At 40.6% G+C, this 6,782-nt stretch overlaps 1 protein-coding gene across 1 annotated transcript in view; it reads left to right on the top strand.

The window, feature by feature from the left end:
* The first annotated feature begins 5,136 nt into the window (after window positions 1-5,136).
* LOC117307233 (cortactin-binding protein 2-like) overlaps window positions 5,137-6,782 on the top strand; it is an 85,040-nt gene continuing 83,394 nt past the window's right edge. The window contains exon 1 of the mRNA XM_033791923.1: window positions 5,137-5,383. The gene's annotated coding sequence lies outside the window, so the exon portion shown is untranslated. The remainder of the gene's footprint in view (window positions 5,384-6,782) is intronic.

The following is a 6,782-nucleotide window of genomic DNA, read 5'->3' as shown; positions in this document are numbered from 1 at the left end:
ACGGAGCAGACTGCACGCGCTACGGCTGCTGTGCGGACGGTTTACTCGGATTACCGTGCACGGTGAATCGCATGCAGTGCCAATAACAAATTGTGACGCTTGGCGCAAGCTAAAAACATGCCCTCAAAGTTCAAACTTGCCCGAATTTGTTCATGTTTGGTAAATGCTCCTCTAGGTTCGTCACGTCTTTCAGGTACCTTCTTCGACTTCCCACTAGCTGGACAAATTGTTGGGATGTCGTCATGTTTTATAATAACTTCTCTCTTCATGTCAAATGTGTGGTGTATTCCGGATTCGAAGCACGACGCGTCGCGACGTCTCAAAGTGTTCGCTGCACAACGCTAAAAAAAGACGTCGGACCGGACCACTATTGCTCTTGTGAATCTGACTTTCGCTGTCCACAACCGCCTATACTTGGGATCTGCAGGGAACAGTTGCAAACTTACCCCATCTTTAGTTGTTTCGCTGCATCCAGCAGCAATACACCTGATCGGCATTGCCGTAAAAATGCAAGAAAAAAACTTTATTCGAAACGTACAAACTCACGACTTGGACTTACATGTACTTTTCACGTGTGTTTACTCTACGCATTGCAGGCAAATTCGAAGGGGGGGGGGGGGGATCGATGTTCGATTGAGGCAAGGTCTGCCTCGATTGACATCACAAAAGGGGAAGGCGGAGTCACACACCCCTTCCCCCCCCCCCCTCAAAAAAAAAAAAAAAGACGTTCAGGCTAACGGGGCCCTAGCTAGTCTTGGTTCAAGACTCTCCTGGATTTGTCACAAGAGGGCGCACTATCACCCCTAACGCGCTATCAACCACGAACCGACTGTAGGTCAAAGAGCCTCGAAGTGTGACGTCGGATGTTCAGGCTAGGGCCTAGTCTTGGTTCAAGACTCTCCTGGATTTGTCACAACCCCAACGCGCTATCAACCACGAACCGCTATCACCCGAGGACCGCTATCACAGGAGAGTCTTGGCACATTCGTTAAATCTCCCCCCAAAATCAGGGGGAAACAAAATGTGCGTGCGTAGGTTTCCTGCAGAGCCCGCCCCTTTTTGGGGGGAGATTTAACGAATGTGCCAAGACTCTCCTGTGATAGCGGTTCTCGGGTGATAGCGGTGATAGCATGGGACTTGAATCAAGTCTAATCAGAGACCGGCCTCCAGGCAACCGGCGTGTATCTTCACCTTTGACCTACATTCATTTCACATAGAGATACGCACAAATTCTACCTCACATTACATGCGCGTACTGTATACAATACACACGTGCATGTTTATCCAATGAAATCATTGCGAGTACTGTAGTTCAGTGAAATAAAAATAAATAAACTAAATAAATAACATTAATAACGGTAATAAATCAATTTAATAAACTAAACCAGAATAATAAAAAACATTCTTCTGATTCTCTGACGCTCCTTCGGTATATGTACCACTGGTTAAATACAGGACAATTTGCTTGGTCTTCACACCAAATTCTCTCACAATACGATCCACGCGTTCGCCGCTCGTTGTACTCGTGGACGCCGCCGCCATGACAGCTACCCGAAGAGTAACACGGATGACTCAATACGGCACTAAAAATTGACTACTTTCGCTTGCTGTGCGCAGGCATCGCATGACGTAATGTTACCGTTTTTGGTCATTCGGAAAACTGAACACGGCGAAAAGTTAAAACCGCCACACCTGGGTCAATTTCGGGGTACCCGTGGGTTGGGATTTGTGCTGTTTGTGATGTCACAGTCATAGCGCGAGCGTTCAGTAATTTCGTGCATACAGTGGAAGCACAGAACAATGCACGGTTCATCACGAGGATCACAACGGAGGTGTTTGTTATTAGATCGAGAGCACGTGGGACAGGGAGAGGGTGCCCCTACCCTCTCCCTGTCCCACGTGCTCTCGATCTACTTTGCCGTCCCCGTTCCAAAGACGTACCACTGTGTTCCCCGTCCCCCGTTCCAAAGACGTACGACTGTGTGCCGCACACAGTGGTACGTCTTTGGAACGGGGGATGGGGAACGGCAAAAAAAATGACGGATAACATTAACAGGGCTGGGGTAGGGAAATGAAAAAATGAAAAGGGACTATGAAGATATGGGATATGGGAAAGGAAAATATTAAACCGAACTGGGGGAACACGTTGCCTTGGATCGGCCGAGTTGGTATATAAAAAGCGTTTGAAACCGTGTTATAAAATGCATATGGTTATAAATATATTTTAAAAGTAGAATACAATGATCAACACAAATTTGCCTCAAAATTGGGTGGTTTTCCTTTTACTTTGTGAACTTACACTGTCGGCCATTTATGGGAGTCAAAAATTTGACTCTCATAAATGGCCGACTGTGTTAGTTGACGAGGTAAAAGGAAAACCTGTTAAAGGAAAACCGTGCAATTTCGAGACATGTTTGTGTGGATCATTGTATTCTACTTTTACAACATCTTTCTACCCAAATGCATTTTATGACAAATGGTTGCAAACGCTTTTCAAAGACCAACTCGACCGATTGAAGGCAACGTGTTCCTTTAAGGCTCGCTTGGAAAAGCTATTTTACAAAATGTTAAAAACAACATTATTTTTCGGTGTAAACATATGGATGGATAGGCCTATTCAGGCAATTATTTCAATTAGCTTTTCCACAAATTCAACAAACAAAATGGTTTATCTTGAGTGTTTATGGTTTGTAAACCATGATTTGTAAGTGCACATTTTTTTATGGTTTACAAACAACGTTTTTGAGATGTGTAAATTTTCATGGTTTATAAACCATGTTTTTTAAGAGGTCTCGATTTTCATGGTTTATAAACCATGTTTTTTAAGAAGTCTCGATTTTCATGGTTTATAAACCATGGTCACAAACCATGATTTTATGGTTCATTCGTTATGGTTTATAAACCATGATTTGTAAACCACGATTTTTATTCTTCAATTTTCATGGTTTATAAACCATGTTTTTTAGATGTCTCAATTTTCATGGTTTATAAACCATGATTTGTAAACCATGAATTTGATGCTTCAGTTTTTATGGTTTATTAACCATGTTTTTAAGATGCGTAAATTTTCTTGGTTTATGAACCACGCTTTGTAAATGTTTTTTGAATGTTTATGGTTTGTAAACCATAAACTTATACATAACAAATACTTTACTGGTATGTAAACCATAACAGGATTTGGCAACAGTTTCTATGGTTTACATCTAATTGCTGTAAACCATGGTAAAAACATGCCTTAAAAGTGTCAAACAATTAATGGACAAACGGCGCCCCATACAGACATGCCCACACACAGTACACCCACACACATTATGAATCGATTAGTGTTACCCACTATTTGGGAATTTGGGCAAAGGATAAAATTTATCCAGGGGTGGGCACAAAGGAGAAAAGAAGACAGAAAGGTTGGGATGAAGTTTGATAGAACATTATACATTCAAAGCTGGAAGACAAATTACATCACAAGCGAGGACTTGATTATACATAGCGCATTTCGGGAATGACTAGACTTTAAAGGGAAGGTACACGTTTGGTAATTACTCAACTCAAACCAAATATTAACTTAAAAACTGACTTGGTAACGAGCATTTTTTTGATAGCTGTTGGTAGTACATGTATAAAACATTGTGGGAAACAACTCCCTCTGAAGTAACGTGTATAGTTTTTGAGAAAGAGGTAATTTCTCACTAAAATAATAAAAGACTTCTAGCTAATAGAAGTCTTTTATTCTTATCTGAAAGAACAAGGTTCTTTGATCAGTTTCTCGCAACTTCGATGACCGATTGAGCCAAACTTTTTACAGGCTTGTTATTTTACGGTTATAAGTGGGATACGCCAAGTGAGAAGAGTGTTTGACAATCACCAAACGTGTACCTTAATTCCCTTGAATTGTTGTAGGCAAAAAGTTAACCCTGTTATAATTCTGTTTAAGCTTATATTTGGAAATGTCGCATCTCCCCACCCCTTGATTTGACCTCCTTGCCGGGTTCCGGTCCCTTTATCCCGAACAATCCGAAAAATCTACTCCGCGGTTGAAGAATATAATATAGCAAACAGTTCTCTGATTTCTAAAGAAAAAACTCTACCTGACAAGTAAAACCTATTCAGGCACGGGAAAAAAAAAAATTAAAAAACATGTCTAACTAAGAAGTATGACGTTAGAAAGGGCATCACATCACAACGCTCGACGTGTTAGGCAAAGTAATGCATGCAGTAACTGGAATTTCCCTCTTTCTAAAAACTACAATACTTGACAGAGCTCCCAATGTTTGATACTACCAACAGCTCCTCGTTTTGCCAATTAATTTTAACGCTAATTATTTTGCTAACTTAGTTTTGAGTAAAACTACCAAAACGTGTCCAGTGCCTTAAAAGTCAATAGAGGGCGCTAGATTAATCGACTTGGAACGAGCGCTCTGTTTTTTTACTCGTTTTCAAAAGTTTTGTTTTGCTCTTGTAACTTTGTATAATCATGGAGGTAGACTTAATTGGATAAAAAATGTTGGTGACATCCATGGGTTAAGTTTAGCCCTAAATAATTAGATTCTATCAGACTGGGTTCTACTCTTTGTCTTGCCATTCATGTTTTGATGTGCTTCTTGAAATGTATTATAATGTAAAATATTCATTAGACAGTAGGCCTAATCTCACCTTAATGCACAATTTAATTTAAACAAAGCTTCCTAGTGAACCAGCGTAACCATAACAACTTTGTTGAAGTGTTCCTCGGCTACCTTTCAGCTAAGCCGCAGGTTTCCTTGGTTTACTAACCATAAAATGACTTCAATCTTTCGTAGATGTTCATTGTGAGAACCTGCCGTAATTAATGATATCGAGGTGTTTGCTTCTACTAGGTAACTAGTGTCGTTGCCATGGACATTTGAAATTATGAGATCTAAGTAAATGAACACAGGGTCCAATAGGCAATCTATATCGAATTAAACATGAGTGCAAGATGCACAAGGCGCACTGACTCTGCTGATCAACAGATATTTTACTAACAAAAGTAAAGAGTCACTAGAGGTCGCTGTTCATCATGACCATCTGCGACTTTTTCACTGGTGTCCACATGGTCACTGGTTCCGCGTAGTACACGTTCATCACTTTGAAGAAAGTTTGTACACACACGATCGAGAGTTCAGTGTGTTGATGTTTATCACAAACTCTCTGTTTTGTAAATTTAGTTCAAAGTTGGAATTTCAATGACTCAGTGTTTATCAGCGTGGTTGTAAAATGACAGTTTGTCAATTTCAAGGTTTCCACTTCTACTGAGGATACAGCTAACTGGGACTGGCTCTGTAGTGTAGTAAGACTCCCAACGCATATTATTTGCTCTGATGTGTTGAATTCGACTCTGCCAAGTGAAATTTCTGAGGGAAAAATAGTAAGTGATTGTGTGAAAACACTGTACACAGTTTGCAGTTAACTACTAATTTTACTATGTTTTAGTTCCATTGTGGCATGGCTGACCCATTTCATGATTACCACGATCAGAGCACAGAGTACCAGAGAGAATACATGTTTTATGAAAACTTTTAGTTTTCATAAACTATGTTTGCAGTACACTATACAATCCTACATCAAAACCTTCTGGCTGTCTGTTGTCTCTGATTATTATAATTTAGTCTCACTCTACCAAGTCTTAGATGTATAGGCCTACTGTACTTGTTTTGTTTTTGTTTATAGAAATTTACAATTACATGACCACACTCCACAGTGAACATTGTCGGAGCATAGATAGAGAGTAGAAATGGACCAATGTGAATGCTGGTGGTCACGTTTTTGGAGATAGCACCCCAAAACTCCAGAGCGAATGTCCAGGCAGGAAGAATAGTCCGTGCTTGAATAAACAATCTGAGACGCATTACATGCTTTAAAATTTTGGGGGATAAAAGGTTTTATTTTTTTCATATAACCGCAGTTCTTTGCAGTGAAAAGTTTCTGAAAATGCATTAATGCATTAACTAGCCAAAGCTGGGAAAGCCGCTGTACTTCTTACAGAGTTAGTTTTTATTGGCATTAATTTTCAGACTCGTAACCAAACGTAAGCAGACCATTTTCCTTGCTTATTTTTTTTAGGTGATACTTCGTTGGCTCTAAGTAGAGTCAGACTACTTCTAGAAACTATAAGGCTCCCCTGTGAGCCTTTAAGTTATAGGGGTCTCATATTTAGGGCTTCCTTAACGCTATACGTTTTTCAAATCAGTGTTGATGGGTGAAAGGTTTACGGCTGTTAGCCAGCCAGAACTAAGGCTTTCCCCACCCTACTTAAAAAACATCGTCAAAAAATACAATTTTCTGCTCGGTACTCACTGTTGTTTTTTCTGCCGCATCGCACGTCTTTTGCCTTCTCATTATGCAGCATGTAGATCGACGAACTGCCGAGCCGCGGCCGAGTCGGACTAAACCATTCTGTGAGAGGGGTGTTACAAACCCGCGCGGAAGTTAGTGGGCACTTTATGCGTGAACGGCGGGTATTTGTAAACACGCACGCACTGCCACTTGGGTTTGTAACACCCCTTTCACAGAATGGTTTAGTCCAACTTGGTCGTGGCTTGGCAGTTCGGCGAGTAGGTTGGTGTACAGCGCTTGGGTGGTTGAGTGACCAAAAGATAAAGCGTTGAGCATTATCGAGAAGCCAAAAAACGTGCGATGCGGCAGGAAAACAACAGTGAGTACCGAGCAGAAAATTGTATTTTTTGACGATGGTTTTTTAATTTCACTCAACAAAAAGGAAATACAAGCATTATGAATGTATATTGAGTAAGGTGGGGAAAGCTTAC

Source organism: Asterias rubens, chromosome 2 (assembly GCF_902459465.1).
Source record: "Asterias rubens chromosome 2, eAstRub1.3, whole genome shotgun sequence".
NCBI classification, from domain to species: Eukaryota; Metazoa; Echinodermata; class Asteroidea; order Forcipulatida; family Asteriidae; genus Asterias; species Asterias rubens.
The sequence above is the reverse complement of the archived record's forward strand: the minus strand, read 5'-3'. Positions and strand labels throughout refer to the sequence as shown.